Source organism: Leptonychotes weddellii, chromosome 9, assembly GCF_054177405.1.
Source record: "Leptonychotes weddellii isolate Sample4059 chromosome 9, ASM5417740v2, whole genome shotgun sequence".
In the NCBI taxonomy this organism is placed as follows: Eukaryota; Metazoa; Chordata; class Mammalia; order Carnivora; family Phocidae; genus Leptonychotes; species Leptonychotes weddellii.
The window spans coordinates 40,475,454-40,498,429 of NC_138377.1; the positions used below are offsets into that span (position 1 = coordinate 40,475,454).

Consider the following 22,976-nt stretch of genomic DNA (forward strand, 5'->3'; position numbering starts at 1 on the left):
TTGAATCACAGACCTGTACCTCTGAAACAAATAATACATTATATGTTAAAAAAAAAAAAGAAGAAGAAGATAGCAGGAGGGGAAGAATGAAGGGGGGGGAATCGGAGGGGGAGACAAACCATGAGAGACTATGGACTCTGAGAAACAAACTGAGGGTTCTAGAGGGGAGGGGGGTGGGAGGATGGGTTAGCCTGGTGATGGGAATTAAAGAGGGCACGTTCTGCATGGAGCACTGGGTGTTATACGCAAACAATGAATCATGGAACACTACATCAAAAACTAATGATGTAATGTATGGTGATTAACATAACATAATAAAAAAAAAGTAAAGAAAAAAAATAAAAACAAAGAGAAAAACTTTTATGAAGTACCTGGCAGAGTCATTTAGGAACCAGGTCCAAAATTCAGAAAAGTTCAGCTGAATGTTGATTAAGAATTCATGGAGATCTCGAGAATGTGGCTATATACCCTTCAGATAATTTTCTCAAGGTACCTGTAAGATGTCCCTTAAGGAAAAGTATTAACACTGACTTGTCTCACTACTCCAATCCATACCACTTTCTCCTTAGGCTGACACATACTGCTTTTTGAATGTACATTCTTAGCATTTAATTACGTACTATCTTGGGTGCCTGGGTGGCTCAGTCATTAAGCATCTGCCTTCGGCTCTCAGGTCATGATCCGAGGGTCCTGGGATGGAGCCCCGCATCAGGCTCCATGCTCAGCGGGGAGTCTATTTCTCCCTCTCCCACTCCCCCTGCTTGTGTTCCTGCTCTCACTCTCTCTCTCTCTGTCAAATAAATAAATCTAAAAAAAAATAATTATGTACTATCTTGTATCTGTCCTTTGAAATGAGATTGTAAGCTTCTTGAGACTGAGGACCAGGTCTGTATGTTGAGGCAATACTGGGACTTCAAAGGAGAGCAAAATACAATTGTTCATCAGTTGTGTGACTCACATGGCATCTCCTCCGATTTTTCAGCAACTCGGGAGCAGGTATTCTCCCTGTATTTCAGATGGGGAGAAAAAGACAAGCTCAAAGGCTTGAGTTGGAATTACCGTGAAAATCTTACCTTTTACCTTTTGGCAAACAGCTATTGTTCTAGGCCATTCCCTTGGCAGGATTCCTTTGGGAAATGTAGGAGGCATTATAATTTTAAGCCAAAAAATGTGAATTCTCATTTGTTTCTTCTCATTTTAAAAATGAATGTGGAAAGGGACACTTCTGATAAGCAATGAGACAAAGATACAGTATCAGGTGAGGGAATGAGGTGCAGAAAAACCAGAATCATTTAGCAAATGGATTGAAGCTAGCCAGAATTTCACTACATTTTAAAACTTGAGCCCAGAAGAACACAAAGGGATGTGTGTCTTACTGTGTCTTTAGCGAAGGCCATTTAACACTGGGAAGGTTTCCAGCAGTGTATTTCTATAACAGCAACCCCTTCTTACAACGTTTGGGACTTGCCACTTTGAAAATCAATACTGTTTGGTGTCTACTGAAGTTGCACATTTGTTCTCTGTAAAATGTATATGGGATGACCATATAAATTATCCTCCTTACTGGGACATCTTTTTTTTTTTTTTTTAAAGAGAAAGGGAGAGCCATTAATTGCACTATGGCAATAGGTAGAAATTGAGACTATCCCAAGAAAACTGTGACAACAGAAAGTGACAGTTATAGCAGAGATTTGCATAGTCTATTTACAGAAATAGTTGTTTTACATATTTATGTGGACTTAAAAGAATAGGTAATTAAGGTGTTTAACTCGCCATGGCGATGGAATCATCTACACACTCTCAATTAGTCCCTTTTGTAACTGAGGTCTTTCATTTGCAGGTCAGCTCCATGCATTAGCCCATTCCAATGCAAGGATCACAAGTGGCCTGCTCAGAAATTGAACCCATAATCTTGCTCTCATCAGTTTAGTTTGTAACCAGCTTTAGATTCTTCAGGGCCCTATCAAGGGGTCATATGCTAGACTAGGAGATCAAAGCAAAAATGTAGAGGGTTCTGGGCTTTTCTGTAAGGACCCAGATTCTAGTCCTGTCTTTATCAGTAACTAACTGTGATTTTTGGCAAGTCACGTAACCTCTCTGTGTTTTGGTTTCCTTATCTCTAAAATGGGGTAATAGTATCTGATGTGCAGACCTCAAAGGTTTGTTGGGAGGATCCAGCGAGGTGATATAAGCAGAAGCCTTCTGGAAAGTGCTATACATATGTGAAGTGTTATCATTATAGGAGAGAAGGGGGGACATGAGATGTAAGGGAAAAACAGGGCTTTCAACTCTAGCTGGCCTTGTAGATTAGGCTTATGCAAACAAATGATGAAAATAAGGCCATGGGAGCGGCATAATATTCGCTTTTATGAATAGGACTTGGAGGGAGAGAAAAGTGAGGACAGAGAATGTAGCCAATGAGACTCAGGGAAGATAGGGAGGGATGGCTTATATATGGTCTTCCCATATCACTGTTTTCCCCAAAGCCTGGCAAGACCTCATCAAAAATGAACATGTTGAAGAAGAAATGTTAGACAGCTGGGTTCCCAGGCTGTGAGGGCACATTCTCTCATTCCTGATTGAGAGGGTTGGCTTTATTTTGCAATCCAGTAGGAATCAGAATTTCATACTTGGCTTTTTTCTCTTGTTGACTTTTTGTCAAGATTAAACAAAATCATTTATATAAACTTGCTTTATCAACTATAAATTATAGTAAAAATAGTAACTTTATGGGATGAGTCTATTGATATAAGTTATTTTTATAGTAAGAATCATGTCTTTTTTTCTTCAAAATGATTATAACTTTTAAAAAAATTTAAAAAGTCAAATGTGCTTATAAAAATTTAGATATAGGCATAATGAAGGAAATAAAAAAATCACACCTCATCCTGCCACAATGGACAATATTTTGGTAGATGGTCTTTCAGACGTTTTTGATATTTGTGTAACATTTTTTAAAAAACCAAAATGGAATCTTTAGTTTGTCATTCATTTTTTAATTTGTTTGTGGTAAGTTATATATTAGTAGATAGAATGCTAATAATATAAACACCATGTCTTTTTTTAATGTGGTTTATACTTTCCTGGGGGAATACAGACAAATAAACAAATGATTTTGTTTCAAAGATTTTATTTATTTATTTGTCAGAGAGAGAGAGCAAGAGAGAGCACAAGCAGGGGGAGCGGCAGAGGCAGAGGGAGAAGCACGCAGGGAGCCCAATGCAGGACCCAATCCCAGGACCCTGGGATCATGTCCTGAGACGAAAGCAGACACTTAACTGACTGAGCCACCCAGGCTCCCCTAAACAAATGATTATAATGAAATGTGAAGCATGAGATAATGGGGAAGCAACAGGTGCTTTGTAGGAGCATCTCTCCTAGGCTTAGGGAGTCAGGAGAGGCTTCCTGGAGGAAGAGATATTTGAGACCAAAAAGGTGACTGATGGGAGTTAGCCAGACTGCATCGGATGTCGTGGTGTGCCGTCTAGGGACCTCCTTAGGAACTGGGACACTCTTTCCCCTGCTGGCAACAGTGTTGTCCTCCGATGGTTCTTAGCTGAGGTCCTGCCCTAGAAATTGCCCTTTGCTGAAGGAAGCCTCCTTGCTCAAGATTTTCTCTATCTCCAGTGGCAACTGGGGTAAAAGTTCAACCTTCTTGCCTTAATGTGGACATCTCTGAAGGGCCATCTCAGTTCCAGAGCTCCTCCTGGGATCAGTGGAGGCCTCAGTTGAACTTGTATTGTAGTTCAGTTTTTCCTTCTGCCCAATCTTGTATCCCTCTCTTCACAGGTATTGTTCCTGAGAACACTTCACAGTAAAATCCCGCACACAGATAAGTCCTCGCCTTGACACAGGCAAAGAGTGGTAGTGATGGTGCGAATGCAGGGAAGGTGTTACTAAAAGGAGGAACAGCTTGTGCAAGGCCTAGAGGTGTTGGAGGAGTTAAATTTTTATTTATTTATTTATTTATTTTTTACAAAGACTGCAAAGTAGCAAGTGAAGTCAGTAAAGAGACACGATTCCAAAGAGGGAGTCAAGCTCTTGTCAGCCCATCAAGGAGATGGGGAGATTGGACTCTATCCCAAGGCCATTGGGAAGCTCTACGAGATAGTAAATCACAGGAGAGAGAGATGATCTGATTTTCTAATTCGTGTTTTAGAAAGATCATTTTGGCTGCAATGTGGCACTATTAATTAAAACTCTCATCATCGATCATTGTATTTTTTATTAGAACGTTGGAGTGATTCGTGACCTCCTTCTGCACTTTACATCTTTACAGAATGAATGGCAAATCATATGTTCCCCGGGAAAGTCATGTAATGAGCACCAGTACCTTAGCAGTTTTGTGGGACCTTTCAAACTCGAAGGGATTCAATCAGAGTTCTTGAATCTTTTTTTTTTTTTAAACCCTGATTCACACTGTTTAAATATGTATTGAGCACCAACAACATGCCAGAATGCAAGGTGCTATTATTGCTGTGTGGGATCAAGGACAAAAGCTGCAGTTAGGAGGCCGTGACTGTCTTGTTCGTTGCTCTACACTGCAGCGCCTGGCAAACAGTGAGTGCTCAATAAATGAATAGGTGGAATGAGGGGACTTAGAGAGATGGGTAAATTACTTGGTCTTCATGACCACAAAATGAGAACAATAGTAGCTTCTATCTGTCAAGGCTGTTGGGAGCAGTAACTAAGATAATGTAGGTAAAACACCTACTTTGCTTAGTATACACTATAAATCATATTTACTCAAATAGTTCTAAGATTGTTTGCTATTCCCAGTATTGATAGACAGAAACTAAGAACTTAACCGATGACAATCAAACTTCTGATATCTATTTCTCTATTGTCCTCTAGATCCTATAATATCACTTCAAGAGAAACATGTGATTTATAACCAGGTGAAAAAGAGTCATTCACTCAGGTTACTCAACAGATATTTTCTAAGGGCATCCAAAGCGCCAGGCATGAGTCATGCAGTGGTGAACAGAATAGACGAAGTCCCTGTTTTCATGGAGTTTATAATCTAGAAGGGAGACACTAAACAAAGAAAATCTCATTATATTATAATCCAGTCTGTCATTGGAGAGAATAATAGAAGCTAATTTAATAATAGAAAGGCCAGTCTTCTCTGAAGAAGTGACCTTTAATCTGGGAACTAAGAGTGGGAGTTTTATGAAGAATAGGAGATAAAGCATTCCAGGCAGCAGGAAAATCCTGTGCGAAGGCCCTGGGTAGGAAAAAAACTTTGGCCCTTTGGAAAGATGGAGAGAAAGCCAGTGTGGCAGAGTGGAGGGAGATGAAACTAGAAAGAAGGCAAGGCAAATCTTGAGGGACGTTAGTTGTCACATGGCCTTCCTTTATCCAGACTAAAGGATACATAAACTGCCTGAAATCTGACTGCTCTCCGGCCGTATCAGAGCAGTCCAGGATGCCTGCGAAATAGGAGGGCAGACTAACTGTGGTCTGAACAGTCATATTGAAGCCTTGGGAAAAGTTCGTTCATTTTTCCCCCTTCTGGTCATCGCGATAAATGAAAAGCATGTAACAAAGGAACCTAGCCGTTTGTTGAGAATGTTTATATATTTGCAGATATACATTGCATATATTTCTAACTACATTTCTATCCCCATCAAAGTAGAACTCTTAGAAAGCCTTTTTTTTTCCTGCTTCTTTTTTTCTTGGATGTGATTCTTCCAGTGGAAACCATCAGTGGCAGTAAGGAACAATTTAGCATAGAGATGCTGTGGTGGTTTCCCAGGAGAGGCAGGAGAATTTTGGGTGTCGTAAGTGTTTGGGTGGTGGCGTATGCTCTGAATTTGCCCAGAGAAGCCTCCATTTTCCCTCTTAGTGATTAGAACAACCTGTGTTCAGGAATACAGTATTTAAACAGAGAGATTGGCATTGCTATCTTCCAGGATGGTGAAGGCTTAATTAACATTTGAAAATGCTTTGAGATCTTTGGATAAAAGTGTTCTGGAAGCATGCAGTGTTATTATCTTTGGAGGGATATAGGTCATGTGACACAGGAAGTGGCTTTGAAGGAAAAGAAAACCTTTCATCAGGCGAACTCCTTGGGGTGGTTTGAGCCTGTTTTGAGTGACTCAACATGCCCGTGTCATCTCTCTCTAGACCATGAATGTACAGCTTAGCAACTGCCACCATCATTAACTGCAAGAATTAGGTAAGCTTGCACGTTAAACATATTACAAATTATGCAGAATCCTAAAGCATTTAGAGCAGCTGCCCCTTAATAAGCAACAAATAAATATTAGCTATTACTATTATGGTTGTTCTCATGAACATAGTTTAAGATGTCTGGATCTGTTTTCTCTGAACTTAATGCCTTTTAACCAAAGAGTTTGATGTTCTTCAGTGATAAACTAATCTAAATTTCATTTTAAAGACTTGGTAAAGAGCAAAATAAATGTAAATCATTACTGTTGAGGTCCTACTGTGAGAACTACAGATAAGGCACCTTCAGTGCCAAAGACCCTTCCTGTCAGGTAACATGAGATCAGTGTTGGATACTTAGTCCTTCCCTTTTCAACAAGAAGGACTCAAAATAGAAATTGGGTTTCCTAACTTCTACTTCCCTGATGATTCCTCAGGGTCTTCACTGGACAGGATTTCAAATAGAATACTTAAAAGTAGTTGCAATTTATTTAAGGGTAGAAGTGCAGAAAGACTTCATCCTGTTCCTTCCACTAGCTTTTATGTCTTCAGAATACTTCCTGGAAATGTAGCTGTCAGGACACAGGTGGGGAGTGGGGAATAGGAATATGGTTCACTTGAGAAAAGTATATTTTTGAGCAATATATATGTCAAACCAAACTTGCCCATGTGTATTTGTGAAATTAATTTTGCTGGCTAGATGACCAGAGGTTTGTTTTGTTCTGTTTTTTAAATACACACCTGCCCCAAATATGATATTCTGAACAAAGAAAAGGTGTGTTGGGAAGTGGCACAGGAAGAGGAGAGAGAGAAAGAAGAAAGGGTGTACGTCAGACGCTATAAACAAAGAGAGAAAGGGGTGACGTCGGAGGAAGGGCCACTCAGGGCATGCTGGGAAGATGGGTGGCCTGGGGCATGCCGGGATAGAGAGCTCACCCAAGGCATGCCGGGAAGGGTTCCAGGACCTTTAGCTGCACCTGTGGGTGGGGAGGTCCCCTTTAGGCGCGGGCCCACGGTACAGTGGCGGCAGACTCCAAGCCGACCTAATTAAAAGCTCATTACACCAGAGTATCCCCATTAAGAGGGGGACCCACGTGCAAATCCCTCGGAGCAGGCGCTCTCTCTGCCTCCCATTTGGGAATTCCAGCCCCAGCCCCAGGGCCTGGGCACTCCGGCCAGGTTAAAGTGATCTCCCCGTCTGGGACCATCAGGTACAGTTTCTTTCAGGATTATTTCACATTCCAGTAAATTAGTTTTATCAGCTCTGAAACAGTTTAACAAAGAAAGCTCTCTGGTCATCACATGGGTAAAATAACAAGAGCTAAAAGAACGTGTACTTCACCTAATCAGAAACAAATAACTAAATCTGTCTGAAAATGCAGCCTTTCCTTTCCCGTCCTCCTTTCCATTTATCTTTCACTGGTGGGATTTTGAAATTACCATTCTATAGGCGGACTGTGGTACCGATCTTTCTCTCCTTGTGTTTTATATAATTGTTGCCGACCTTGACAGAAGATCTCAAAACTTAAGTATAAAGTTGGTAAATGATACTATTGTTTGGGAGGTGGGGTAGAGATGGGGTGGGAGCAGAGGGTTTATCTAAGGAGGAAAAAAAAAAAAAAAGGAAAATGCCCGCTAACCAGGCTCAAATGAACTGAAATGGATCAAAGTAAACAGAGACATCTAAAAGCTTTTGTAAGTTAAAAGTGGCTATCTGTTGCAGGTCTTGCCTCATTAACTGCTGATTGAAGCTCTGCTTGGCCCTCTGGGATACCTAACACCCCAGGCCTATCAGCAGATGAACCCCCGGTTAGGCGCTTTTGCCTTTGCCTGTGTTGCTTTGTACAGCTCCTTGACCTCAACCTTCTTACAAATGTTTATCCTTCTACCAGACAAAGTGAGTAAAGGTTTGTCCTTGAGAATCTTGCTGGGAATTTCACTTCCAGCCAATGAGGAATTCCCAGGAAAGAGAAATGGAACGCACAGTTGTGGTATCTAGGGAGATCGGTGTTCTGAAAAGTAGACATGCAGCTCTGGTGTTTTAAATAGAGTCTCTGCCCAAGAATATGTAGGGGAAGGAGTCCACAGTGCGTCCTTCCCTTGGGTGTTGGCCTCATTTCCATATGTGAATGGTGAAAGGTGACGATGAGGCCATATGCTTGAAGATAGAGATATCTCTTGGCTCCCATGGTCACAGCCCTTTACCAGGCCGTTCAGCTGGGACAGGGAGCTGAAACTGAGAGGGCTGTCTAGGGGAGGAAGACAGAATAGTCGTGGGGGTAGGTTTGGGGGGTGGGGTGGGGAGGGAGGAGCAGGGCTCTTTGAGTGGGACCAGATAGGTCTCTGTGTAGAGTAATATTACAGCTCTTTCTCTCATAAACAAGCTGCATGCCTGCTTCTAAAGACCCATCTGGCATAGCTTTGAGAATGGCAATAATTACAAGCTGATGATGGACATGGAAAAAAGCCCTGCTGAGCTAACTCATAAGGAAGTACAGGCCAGGACTGCAGGGAAATTACAGGCTGAAAACCTTTCTAGTTTAGGCCTTTTGGTGTTCTTAATCACAGACTTTAAATGTTGTAATAAACACTGTTGCATTTTATTGACCAACTCCCATGACAGGCAAATCTTTTTCATTTTATTTTATTTTTACCATTTGCTCTTTGGAAAGCTGCTCAGCAGTGTCTGTCTAGGCCATGCCAATAGGCCTTTAGTTTTTCTGCTTGTAGGAAAATTAGGTAAACAGGGGTGACTTTTTATTTAGTTAATAGAAATTTACAAAATTTTGTCTTAAATTGCTCTCTGCATTTTGTGGTTCAGACGGACTCTCAGGCTGGATGCTTAACCTGTAACTGTATAAGATATGGCCTGGCTGCCTCAAGGAAGAAGAGGCTAGAAGAACAAACTTGGGAAGAATAATTTATGACTCGGTATCATCAAATAGTGTTTATAATGTAGAAACAAGTAAAACTCCAAGTTAAAAACTATACCGTTAGATTAATGGAACCTTAGGTTCTGGTCTCGTTTGTACGGATGATCCTTATTTCAGGGATATATTTGATACTGAAAGGATGATTCTTCTCAGAGTTTTGGATCCTAATATTATACAAGTGGATCTAAGACATTTTGTTCCCTCAGACATTTTAGATCATTTAATGGAGCAAATGTGTTTAGGAAATCTTCCTAGAAAGAAGATAGAAACACTGGAAATTTTCTTTCCTCTGAAACATTATTAACCTCAAAATCTAGAACTTAAATGTCATGGCAAAATTAGTCTTGAATATAACACATTACCAATTGCTGTAATAATGGGATTTTGAGACCTCGTGTGGGTTTTGTTTTAATTCAACACACATTATCTGTTTCCATCAAAAGAGTTTAATCTTCATTTTATACATTTTCAAAGTCTGAGTTAGAAATGATGAGTAATGTTATGAATCAGGATTTTTTTCTGTGTGTGATCATATTAACTTATACTAGTAGATCTCTGTTCAAAAGATACCTTTAAGGATTTTAAGGCAGCGCATGTGAAGTTCATTATTCCATAAGCACTAGATACTGCTTTAGTAACTTACTTTTAGGTCCTTCTCTTCTTTGCCACAATTGCTCATTTATATTCCTTAAAGACTTGTATTTTATTCTTTGTATTTTGCATCCAGTCCTGGCTATCCCAGATGGATTATTTAGTTCTGTCCTTTTGCATTTGATTACTTGTTTGAGGACATAAAGTTTTGGGGGTCTCTGAAGTTAAAGCAATGAAATGGTTGTGCAGTGGAAATTTACCAATATAAAATCAATTTCTTATCCTTTCTTTGCTTTTCATAAGCATTGCTTTACCTGAAGGTCCCCTTGTCAATGAGAAATTATTTCTTTATTTTGAACTGTCTCTTTTCCTATAGAGGGTAGAATTGTTCCTAACAAAAGAAGCATGAATTGGTGGAAACTATATATTAAATGCAAGACTATTTGTCTAGTTTTCATTAGGTTGCTGAGTGAAAAGCCTCAATTCCTCTCTTTTCCCAAGGTACTCAGATATCCATGAAGTCCCCCTCATCTCACACTATCGTTTCTCTCACTGGGCGCAACCCGACTTTAAAGAATTCAACACTTACTGGTCTTTAGAGAACTGTCAGCAATGACAGCAACCAGGAATGCTGACATGTCTTATTGTTTACAAAGGATGAGCACAACAAGGCATCTCGGATGACTTGATAAGCCCTGCAATTTCTCTCTCCCTGATTCTGGCCTCTGGACCAGCTGCCTTTTCGTGGCCGGCTAAAGACCCACATATCAAAACTTGATCTAAACCCCACAAGTCAGCGAACAGCCACAAAGATAAACGAGGGCTGCTCAAGGTCGCTTTGTAAACAGTGAAAACAGAAAGAGAAACGAGAGTATCTCAGTCCCCGATTCTTTATATGCATACAGTTTTCATCTGTACTTAAAGTTTGATGAGAAAACATCCTGTGCTAGCATTAAAGGAAGCTCATGGACTGTTATCATGGTCTTGAATACTTAGTCTCTTTTTCTTACTTTAGCATCCTTCCATTCCTCTAGAAGTACCAGCTGATGTTGTACTTAAATTAAGTTCAACCTTTTTGTTATTGTTCTGTTTTGGTTTGAAATGTTCTCAACATACTCTTTTCTATTTAAGGAATCCTGAGGTGTCTTGGAAATTATAGAAATGCACATGCTTTTCCTCATTCCTACGTTGTAAAGAGGAACTTTCTTATCAGGAAGGGGACCCCAGGAAATTGAAACCCCTTTCCTCCTTTCCTTGTGCTGTCTTTCGGCATTGAACAGGTAGAAGAAGAAAGGAAAGTTTCGTGGGTTTATGTTGCCCTAGGGTCAATGCTTTTGTTAAATGATATATATCCTAACTTTATCAACTATGTGGGGCTTGGGGTATTGTCTTCCTTAAATTCTTTGGAATTGAGACAGTGCTGCTCTGAAGATGCCAGGCTCTTCCCAGAAAGGAGCTGTTTCAGGGTACTTGGATAAAAGATTTTTACAATAGGCTTTTCCCCTGTTTTTCCTTTTTTGCAGAAATGCCATTGTTGAAAATAGTGTATGCCATAGTTGATTAGAACAAAGCACCTTTCTTAATTTTAGTAATTGCAAGCCCACATCAATCACAAACACTGTAGCTTAATGTTGACAGTCGCAGAAAGGGATTTAATCTTGATTATGAGGCAAAATCTTCCTGGTTTCTGCTAACAATCTGCTCAACTCTTTCTGGACAGTTCTCATAAAATATATGCCTAATTTTTACCAGAGCCTCTGTCTGTAGATGCATTCTTTTGGTAAATCACTGCTTTGAGTTGAGTCTCAGAACTCAAGTGACTATTCCCTTTTTTACAGATGGTGAAACTCAAGTTCTGCCATCTCTCCTCTCTGTGGGCTACAGCATGAGTGACACCATGACCTCAGGGCTGTGTGCTTCCAGGTAAGTTTTTAACTTTGCCGCTCTCTCCCATGAGCCCAGTCTAGAGGTAAAGGCTCTGTTGTAACTGGGACACTCAGAACAGAAGGCCCATTGGTCAAGGCTCCCAACAGCGATAAGCAGTGGAATGCGAAACAGCAAGCTCACAGCTCTTTGCAATCGATAGCACCATCTAAAAACACTTGGAACAATGCGTTCTATGGCTAGGAAATGATACAGAGGAAGAAGAGTCACTCCAGGTCAGTGGTTGAGCCTCTGGAATTATTGAATACTGCTGATTCTGCCGGTGGCTGTACCTCTCAGTACTTCCTTTGTATACTGGGGGCAATTTCTATTCTCCCAACCAAGTTAAATGTATTTTGTGATTTGACAGGCTCAAGTGCTAACTCTTGTTGAAATATCTATATTTGGAGTTACTCATAGATGTGGTACAAATACATTTTCTTCCATATGCAAAGATGAACTTTCTTGCAAAATTATCCAGATACTTTATTTCTCTCACTGGACCATCATTTTAAGAATTTTTCATCGGTACCAGGTACAGAGTAGGTAGACATTTGTGCTTATATGGGATGAACTCTGTAGAGGTCTCCATATATAGATGGGACCTACTGATGCTACTTCTAGCGAAATAAGAATGATACTATACTCATCAGAAGAAGGACTTCATGGTAAATCAAGGGTCAGAAAGTGATGTGCTGGCCAAGGGGTATAGTACTGTGTTTCTCCCCATTTCTTCTCCAGCCCCCTATTGCTTCTTGTCCAGTCTGGCTGTGGCATTCAGATAGTTCAGTTCCAGGTTTTGTTTTTAGCTTGAGACTGGGGAGTAATTGTGGAGTTTGAGGTTCTTCTACTCCTGGCTCCTTTCGAGTCCAAGTGTCATTTTCAAGATTGGGTTTCTTGTTTTCTCAGGTAAATTCATTGGCCTGCCTGCTTAGCTTTTGCACAGTTCAGCCCTCTATCTGCAGAGATATGAGACCATGAGATCTGCTAACATGTAAACCAGAGATAAAAGCATTTTTAAAAATGTCTTCCTGCACACAGGCCTGCTTTATAATAAACCAGAACAGTGCAGGCATTAAGATGTTGTTGAAATGCCTGAGTGTCTCTGCCCTTTTATTACATCCAGGGTGATGAGGTCATGGCTTACTGTTTAGCTTATATGGTGCAATTAAGAGATTCATTTCTTAACGTGATTCATCTCAGGAAGAGTTGACTCAAAAGTTTCAGGGGAGAGGCAAGACTCGTATGAGAAGATGTTGGAAAATTATGGTTTTCTTTTGGAAGTTTGAGTTCATTTTTTCATTCCAGGCGAGAGTGAGAACTGCAATAAGCCTGTCTCAGATTTCTGAGTAGCAGGGAATTTGATTACTTAATGCCTATAAGGCTAAGGAGATAGTTTTAGTTCTTGGCTTTTTTCCCCTCTTTGGAATGATGGCAAAAATGTGAACTAAATATTTGTTTTATTAAGACATCATTAGATCTCTGTATGTAGAGATGTTTAAATGAAACAATATCTTAGATGTGTATATATATATATATATACACACATACATATATATGTATGTTATATATTTATATATTTTTGATATATAATATTTTATTGGGATGTTTATCTGTTGAGCCTTCATTGAACCCTTTTAAATGCAGATTTAAGTTTCTACTGCTGAAAAAGAGGTGGTCTCCCCATTTGGCCAGGGCAGTTCTCAACCATAGTCAAACCCTTCACAAGAATGTGTGAATACAAAAATGTTAAGAAGCAATGGATTAGGCCATCTCTATTCTTTTGTGAAAAACTTATTCATGGGCCTCAGTTTGAGTAGCATACTGAGGTTCCTTTCTTCCCTCCAAGTTTTCCTTGATTGTGATTCTTGGCTTGGTCTTTTATCCATGGTTCAGCTTTTAGTGAAAATTAATCATTTCTCTACAATTCTGTACAAGAACCATTCATGAAATGCCTACCTTATTTAAGGCACTATGCTAGGCACCCAAGAACATCTTTAGAGGGATTAACTACTGTCTCTATCCTTTAGGAGGAGACGGAAAATTCTACAATAATGAATACAAGTCAGATTGGGGGAAATATTGTAACAAAGGGTTATATGTGCTCTGAGGAGGGAACGATTTATTTTGCCTTGAAATCAGGTAGGGCTTCCTGGAGGTGGTAACATTTGAATTAGTCTTTAGAGCAGAAGCAGGATTTGAAGAGATAAAGCTAGAGGAAAAGTGCAAAGTTTTAGGGACGCCTGGGTGGCTCAGTTGGTTAAGCATCTGCCTTCGGCTCAGGTCATGATCCCAGGGTCCTCGGCGGGGAGCCTGCTTCTCCCTCTCCCACTCCCCCTGCTTGTGTTCCCTCTCTAGTGGTTTCTCTCTCTCTCTCTGTCAAATAAATAAATAAAATCTTTTTTTAAAAAAAAGGTGCAAAGTTTTAGACTTGTGAAAGCCCATGACAAGATTCAGAAAAGGAGATGAATCTGTTCTGGGTAGAGCATTAGCTGTCTGTGAGGAGAAATGGCAGCTAAGTGTTGAAGTATAGAACACTTCCTATTTATTAGTGGCCTTGAATGCTATGCTCAGACATTTGGACTTTATTCTAAAAGAAAACAGAAAACTAGTAAAAGCTTTTGGACTGAGAGGGTGCACCACAATTATAACTGTACCTTAGGAAGGTAACTGTCAGAGATGTGACAAATAACTTGGAGTAGAGAAAGCAAGTGGTGATGGGGGACCCAGTGGGGGCTATTCTAATAATCCAGATATAGATGACATGATGTAGGACAGTGATAGTAGAAGCAGAAGTAAGAGAAGAATCCAAGAAACCTACTAAGTCTAGAATTGAATGTGGTGGGATACATAAATGACAGAAATTTCTACTTTAAGGTGGTTAGTAAATGGAGAAACCATGGACTGAGATAAGGAAATTTAAGAGAGGAAGGTTGAAGGAGAAAACAATAGTGCTTAAATTGACATTTTAAATACACTTTGATTATACACACCATTTCTTTTGTTTCTTGAAGAACAAACTTGTTATAGCCATTTGCTCTCGATTCCATTGTTAGAATTATACCCTATTTTGCTTTTGATTTAGGGCCTTGACACACTCTGACTCCTCCAAGGAAGAGAAGAAAAGGTATATTTTCTTTCTCTTACTTCTGAATATATTTCTATTTTACCTAATCTCAAGGTATTTCTGAAGAGTATCTTGAGCTTTACTCAAGATGGACCCTTTGACCTAACTCCTCTCTCTCTGGCCATACTCTTGAGGATGAGGCAATTTGAAATCCTTACTAATGCTTATAAGGATTCTCAGATGTAGACAGAACTGGCCTTTACAAGGCTAGAATTGGAGCCAAACTGGATTCTTGGATCATGTATCTCCTGCCGGTTATGAAGCTGCCAGACTACATCCCAGTGGGTGGAAATGGACACCAGCCCCCGAGGAAGTGATGGCTGCACATGGGCGTCTGCTACCTCTGCTGCTTCCTCTCCTCCATGAGGAAGGAAACCGTGGGCTTTCCTAGGCATTGTTCTTGTTCTCTTAACGCAGGGGGACTGAAGACTCTTGGACTTTGGAGCTTGGATATGAACCTAAGCCTGCAGGGGTTTCCAGAGAGCAGACGGTTCCCATCTCTGAATGGTTGTTACTTGCTTTCTCCACCCCCCCTTCCAGTGCTGTACAATTCATTCCATCTCCAGAATTTTCGTGCACAGGCTTAGATAGTCTTAGTGAAGTACCTGGAGTTCAAAGACCATGCAAGGCTTTACGGTGGAGACACTGAAATGGAAGGAAGGGAGTGTGCCACTGAACTTCCTTCCTGCACATGCAGTAGAATTTATATAAATATTCAAGCTCTTTCCTCACTTATGTCTTCATCAGATTTGCATGCCACATATCCAATGACTAGTCCTCCCGAACAGTGGTGAGGAAGAGTGTTACTAAAATTGTAAATATCTACTTTTCTTTTTTTTTTAAAGATTTTATTTATTCACTTGAGACACACAGAGAGAGAGAGAAAGCATGAGCAGGGAGAGAGGCAGAGGAAGAGAGAGAAGCAGGCTCCCTGCTGAGCCAGGAGCCCGATTTGGGGCTCAATCCCAGAACCCTGAGATCATGACCTGAGCCTAGGGCAGATGCTTAACCATCTGAGCCACCCAGGCGCCCTGTAAATATCTACTTTTCATTGATAAAGCTCTTCCAGAGTTTGCAGTATGAATTTGGTTTGCAGTTAGAATTCCCCAAATCAAATATTTAAAAATTCTGGGCAGCAAATTCACCTCTGAATCTCTAGAAAATAGTGTGTAAAGGGTGGATCTAACTAGATTGTGAAGTTAAGGGACCCTGTGCTTTATGTGCTTAACAACTTCTTCAGGCCATTTTAGGTCGTTTTCCATCCAAGAAAATTGAGAATGTTATGCTTTTTTTTTTTTTTTTTTTTTTACGTTGTGGCACAAACTTGCTTCTCTAGTTTCGATTCCCTTGATTATTTCAACAAGAATGGCTAAGAGAAAATAAATCTTCAAAAAGGACATAAGTATGAGCCTTTCCTGCTGATTCTAGCCCAAAAGCATGCATTAAACACTTACCAGATACCCAGCATACTGAAGGGTGCTGTGTGGAACAAAAAGAAGAAGAGCCCCATAGGAGTTCACTACGAAGTTTCTGAGTGGAGGAAGAGAGGGCTGGAACTGAGGAAGGGGGAGGCCCACTATCAGAATCTCAGGGCTCTGATCCCTTAAAGCCCCATCAGGGGGAAATGCTCAGAAGAAAAGCCCAGCGTCCGCCCTCCTCAGTCTTTTAGAGATGGAGTAGTTGGGGGCGGCGGGGGGGTAGGGGCGGGTGAGCAGGATTGAGATGAGGTGGCGGACTGGTTTATTTGTGATAGACTGACTGGCTTTAAATTCTCCACAGTAGTGGGTTTGAGGGCAGCAATGCAAAGGGCAGCTTCTTCTTTTTTCTTTTAAATGTTAGCTTATCAGCAGCTTTCGTGGCAAAATCCTCATCCTTTTCGTCTTTTATAATTCTTCATGGTATTCCCCCTAAAGGCAGCAGGTAAGTGCTGGGGTCTAGCCCTCAAAGAGGCTGATGTTCTCCAGACACGTCCATAGACACTTGTAAGTTGAGAGCCGAATCGTCCATCAGACACATTTTCCTTGTCAAATCATGCCTGTCCCACCTCGCTGACACTGATAGTCCTGGGAGCCAGTTCTGATGCCAACCTGTATTGAACTCCTAGATGTGAGTACACTTTTTTGAAGGGCAGCTTGGGCTAAAACTTGACCTTTCTGAGCTTTGGGAGGTGGGCAGGGGAGCAGAATGTTGCTGGGGAGAGAGAGATTTCCTGGTTATTGGTACAGGGAGTCTGTTTACTTGCCTTCAAGGGTCACAGCCATCTGAATGGGCTTCTCTGGCTCTGCTCTTGGGTTTGGTTTCAGAGGACCCAGTCTGTGGAATTCCGCTCCCCATGGCCCTCCCCTTACTCTGTTAGGTATGGGACTTTTATCCCACAGTACAGTTCACGGTTTCCCCGGGAACACAGCAGCTTGCTTGCAAGAACAGCAGTTGGAAAGGCTGTTTTAAGTGGAGTTTACTGTTGTTGTATAAACCTTCATTTAAAATTGACTATAAAATGTTTCTGAACCTGCCAAACACGCATTAAAATATTTTGCTCCATTTATGCCTATGTGTAACATTCGGTTTCTAAAGAGCTTTAATCAAGTAATCTTCAAGTAGGAAGTTATTCATCTTTATTGCCAGTCGGTTCTCAGTGGTGGTCGTGGCAACAATCTTTTTATTGCTTCTGTGTTTAGTTGTTCTTTGACATGATAGAAGTCAGCTGCAGTTCAATGAGCTCACTATTTGTGCAACTTAATTGCTTGCTTCCTTCAATACATACTCAATTTTTCCTTTTATGAGCAGGGTTGTTGGAAAAATTAAGCTTAAGGATATAGCCATCCACTGTTAATTAACCTCCTTCCCAAACACATTAGTAAAATAGGTCAAATAACTGCTGAGTGCTAAGTGTACTGTTCCTAAGGTCCTCCTCAGCTGAGAAGTGAATCCTGTACTGAGTGAACAAACGTTGGAGCTTTGAGCATTTTCTGGAAGCAGCGACGACATGAGAATAATGCTTTGTAACACAGCATTCCCTGCTGCACCATCTCCTGGGAGGTGATATATTGTTTGACTTTGGCCGGCTCGACCATGGCTTTAGTTTGTTTTATGTTATATCAACTTTAAAAGAAATAAAAGGCCCCTTCTACTTTTTTTTTTTTCTTTCTAGGTACCGCTTGCTTTCAAAGGAGGATCCTAAATTCAGCTTCCCTTTTAGATAGTGACCACTGCTGTCATTTTAACTCATAATTCCTAAAATAATCTGAATATTTGTGGGGATGTATACATGTTTGTGATGACTATAAAAATATGCTCAGTGAAGGAACTTCTCTATTAAAATAGATTTATATAGAACTCTTATAATGTCTCTCTTGTCAGCGTTATATTCAGATGGAAAATCACTTTAATTGCAGTGGTGAAGGGCTGATTGGAGCTTTGCCAACTTGGCAGAAAATATTTTGAAGTTTATAGACTTAGAAAGAAAAAAAAAGAAAATGTGATAGTTCCTGAATTTGGAAGAAGACAGGAAAATGTCAGGGTCCAGTTTATACTTTTAAAGAGAGCAAAGCAAATGCAAACAAAATTAAAATGGAATACTATGCCAGAGCTCAAATATCACATTTGTGATATTTATCCTCTATCTCTAGTTTCCATATTTAGCCTTTAATTAGGAACGAGTAGGGGAGAAAAAAAGAAACTCAACCAACACTTCAAATAAATCTTAAACTGATAAGTATAGAAATTTCTTTTCTTTAAAATTATTACTCAGTTACAATCTAAATCTTATTAGCTGTAGGTCGAGCTCTACATTTCTAAAATCATCTGCTCTGATAAGATCATTACCAAATACTGGTTGGTTCAGTACTCTTCCAAACTTTCAGGCCCCCCCCCCCCCAATTTGGGCATATTTCTCGCTTTGTACTTAACAGTCAGTGAGAAGCATCTTGCAGCACCTTTTTTCCAGTGTGATTTCAGGATATCCATGACACAGAATGATGTCGAAATGGTAACCTTTGGGCTTCTTGTTTTGCCTACCTGCTGGAGGGATAATGATTCTTTGCCAGTCTAGGCCCCAGGGGATTGTTAGGAAACTTGATTAGCTAATGCTTGTCGGGAGCCTTGAAACAAAAAATGTTTTCCCTGTGTGTTACTTTGTCCCCCAGTAAAGCTTGCAAGAATGACCTCATTCATATTCATTAGTTGTGGGTGCTAAAGGTTATCCTCTCTTATCTTTTGCCCCGCTAAGTCCTGAGATGCAAATGGCAGATTGTTGACACATGGGAAATAGTTGAACCATCTGAAAGGTTGAGTATGGGAGGAGGGGCATTGCATTCACACATGCCTGTAGATACTTTGGTCTCTATCTTGTGTGGATGGCTCACAGATTCCAGATTGCTGGTGGTGGGGGGTGCTATAACTTTTGGTGGAGAAGAAACTGCTAAGAATCAAAGTCAAGGGATTGAGTTAAAGCTTTTATTCCTATCCAATTATGATGGCAAATTTCGTATCTTTTAAAAGTAGAAGATACTCATCTCTAAGAAAGGGGGAAAGTAGAAGTCCAGGATTGGTGGGTACAAGAAAGTATAGAATCTTGAAAAATTTTGAGGCCTTTAGTCTAATATTCTAAAAAATATTCTCACACAGAGCCCTGTTGCCAACCTGCATGAAGCAAATTTGCAAATAATAGGTTTAACTTTTTAAATATTGCCTTTAAAAGAGCCAGTCCTTTGCCTCAGGAGAACATGTTGGGTCATGTTAGCTTCTGTGAACTGGTATCTTGCTCATCTTATAGATTCTTTTATTGCTTCTTAAGGGTATGTTCCTTATTTCTTAAGGGTATGTTTTCTAGCCATCATCCATTGACTTGAATTAAGCAAATCCCTGAAGGGAGAGCGGGGAGCCAGCGAGATACCGCCTACAATCGGCAGGTGGTGCTGTGGACACTACAGTGGTGAAGAAACTGGCATTTAAGAGGCAAAGATGCTTGGGGGGAAGACTGGGTGATGAGATGACTTGAGCTCCTCTTCAGCTCTCAGGGAGGTTCACAGGGCATCTCAGAAAGCCATAAGCCAGTTCTGAATGTGGGAAGCTGTGTGGGTTAGCCTTATAAGAACATTCTCTCTGATTTTTTAAAGTTTGCTTTCAGGTTGCATCAATTGATACCTGTTTAAATTCTACATATATGCTATTGCCCAGAGTCAAAACACAAACTTGAAGGGAGGATATTTAGGGAATTTAGAAATCAATATTTACTCATATTCTAAAGCTGCAGAATGTGAACTAGGAACTCAAGCCTGATGTGTTTATAATATAAAACTACATTTCATGCTCACAGAATATTTTCCATTAGGGAAACATGTTAATGATTAATGCAATTTATTTAGCTATATGAAGGAGGTAGTGAGGACATTTTCCTGACGTCCTTTATCCTCCGCATTCTCAGTCATCTATGACTCTTCTTTTCTTCAGAATTTTATTTGAAAGAGATTTCTGTAAACCGATTTTTAGAAGACACTTTGTGTGTAAATTTTTGCTTCTTTGGAAGTGCTACATGTAGGTGGTCAAGTTGAATAAAGAGATAGCAACAATTACTTACTTCCAAGTGAAGCCTTCTGAGATAGCAGGAACTTTCCAAGGCTCTCTTTTGAAGGTTGGCACTTGTCTCTTTATTCCTGGGACATCAGAAGGGAACTCCTTTTGTAGATTAGACCAGAGGCAGATGGAGGTCCTGGGGAGGAAATGTAATTTCTCTCAATAAATGTTTCGTAAGCTGAGGCCTCTTGGGAACACTGTCTTTCTACCAGAAATGTGGACTTTTCTCCCTGATGAATTTCTGTTCTCGGGAGCAGATATTTGGAAGAATTTTCCTCTCTGCCTCCAGGGCTAGAAAGCATGGGTGTCCTAATGGTGACAGAGCCCATCTTCCAAGGGAACAGCTGAGGGAGTTGTGAATGTGTGGACCCCAGTCCAGAAGTCACTATTAGATGGATCATCCCATTCTACATGAGGGCAAGGAACCAGGGTTGGAGGTGGGGAGAGGAACAACGAAACTGATTGAGGACAAGGTGGCAGAAATCAGGATCTGAGAGTGGGAGGGCAGGACTTTAGGGCCCAGTTTTAGTGGTCTCCCAACTCTCACCCAAGTCTAGAACCTTGCATGTCCCAGTCTACCCAGTCCGGTGGGAGCTGAGGCAGGCAGCTGGCTGAGTTGCCGAGGGAGGATGCCGTGAGCGGTCTCTCCACGTGACTGGAAAGTTTGACCAACTAAGGGGACCTGGGAATGGAAACCAGTTTACTGTATATTCAGGAACAGGGATATTTCTGATTCACCAGGGCAGGCTCCTCTCTTACTTCTTGGAACAGATTGCTCTCTTCTGAGCCTGGAGCCTGGGCAGTACTTGAGCAGCAACGAGGAGCATAAGTTTCCTGTCACTTCCTCTTTGGCAGGTTGTGTCTGCAGACACTGGCTCCCATACCCCATAATTACTTTTTCACATTTTTTAATATAGTAACACATGGTTGGGCTTGTGGTGGGGGAACCAAGTGATGCCTCTGGGCCATGAACACTATAAATAACTTCAGGGATTGTTTTATATGGTTAGGGAAGGAAGCAGTTTCTTTCTTAAGAAATAGCTCCAAGCAAAGAAGCAGGGTTTAGGAACAAATAACTCTTATTTTCAGGAGCCCATTTGCCTTTTGTATTTCTCTATAGATCAGAAATCTTCTTGGTAATTTCTTTTCTCGCTGGGCTGTGATATCAGCTTTTAATCTGAGTGGTTATTGCAGCCATCTTGTCGTTTAGAGAAAAGTGCGTGTATTTTGTTTATGAATGTGACATTTAAAGTGATCAAGTCCATTCTCTAGGGTTAGCTTCTGACTGTGAACTCCCTGACAGGCAGCCACATGCAGGTGTATGTGCTGATGGAAGGCCTGTGTTGTTGGAAGGGATGACAATAAGCAATCTAAAATAATTCCTCATGACTTCAACACAATTTTTAAACCATCCAAGGCGGTGCAGACTTAGAGCTTCTTGGGAATAGAAATTTTGGACATTTGTTGTGGAGTTTAGTTACTTACCATTTTTCATTGTCAGGAAGTTCTTCCTTTCATTTAATCTTTCAATGTATTTTAAATTTTTTGCTTCTTATTTATTGAATGGAGGTTGACAACAGCTGGTTAAGATAACCTTTCAATAACTGCCCTTTATATGTTTCAATGGCCTGGTCTCTAAACTTGCACATAATTTAATAATTAACACTTAAATAAGATAAACTCTATTTTTATTATAAATAGAAATCTAATAGAAAAATTTCTACATATAGCAGAAATATTCTGTAGATTTCACTACAGACGTCCTTTATCCTCCGCATTCTCTGTAGATTTCACTACAGTGTCTATGCTTTGGCTTAACTCATATTTGTATAAATTTGATTTGTACAATTTCCTTCTAAAGGAGAGCAAGTACTTTGGATTATCTTTGCATTATACATAATGCCATTTTGTAATATATTTACATTGCAGAAAGGCAAAGATAGTAGCCCAGTAAAGGAGATATAAAAGCTACAACTGGGGCGCCTGGCTGGCTCAGTCAATAGAACATGCAACTCTTGATCTCAGGGTCGTGAGTTCAAGCCCCATGTTGGGCGGGGAGCCTACTTAAAGAACAAAACAAAACAAAACAAACCCACAACTGTCTTAGGCATTAAAATACTTTGTTTCACCCTTAGCAAATTCATTCACCGAAGTAAAACTATATGGGCAAATGGAGCTGATTTTACCTCTTGGCTCCTGCGTCAGTAGGATAGTATAGTATAGTCAGTCAGGGAGCAGGGGCAAAAATTGCAGTGAGAGGCAAGTCTGTGGGACAGGGCAAGGGGCACTGGGACACATTCCCGGGGGGGCGGGGGGAAGCATGAGGAAACCAAAATCCATATCCTTCATTCTTCTGGGCCAGTATTTGCTAAGCTCTGTGGCCCTGTGCTCCAGGTTTCCAATCTGACAAGCAAAAATGGAAATTTCTCCCTCTTTCGAAAGGAAACTGCATTTTACTTCTCTCCTGAAAATGAGTTATTGTAGCCAGTACTGGTTCCCTCGTCAGAGGGCTTGACCTGTAGGGCCCCTGGCTGATGTGTTCGCCGAATGCTGTAGTGTGTGTGTGTCTGATGAGTCACAGAGACTGTGGTTGGATTGTCATCTTCAATAAATGATGCTGTTTGATAATTTTATTTTAAAGACCTCGCTAGTGCTGC

General features: G+C 40.6%; 1 long non-coding RNA gene across 1 annotated transcript in view; it reads left to right on the top strand.

Moving 5' to 3' along the window:
• The window catches only part of LOC145723429 (uncharacterized), a 258,189-nt gene that overhangs the window by 122,874 nt on the left and 112,339 nt on the right, over positions 1-22,976 (top strand). The window contains exons 3-4 of the long non-coding RNA XR_014148459.1: positions 11,534-11,618; positions 14,704-14,745. This is a non-coding gene — a long non-coding RNA (uncharacterized LOC145723429). The remainder of the gene's footprint in view (positions 1-11,533; positions 11,619-14,703; positions 14,746-22,976) is intronic.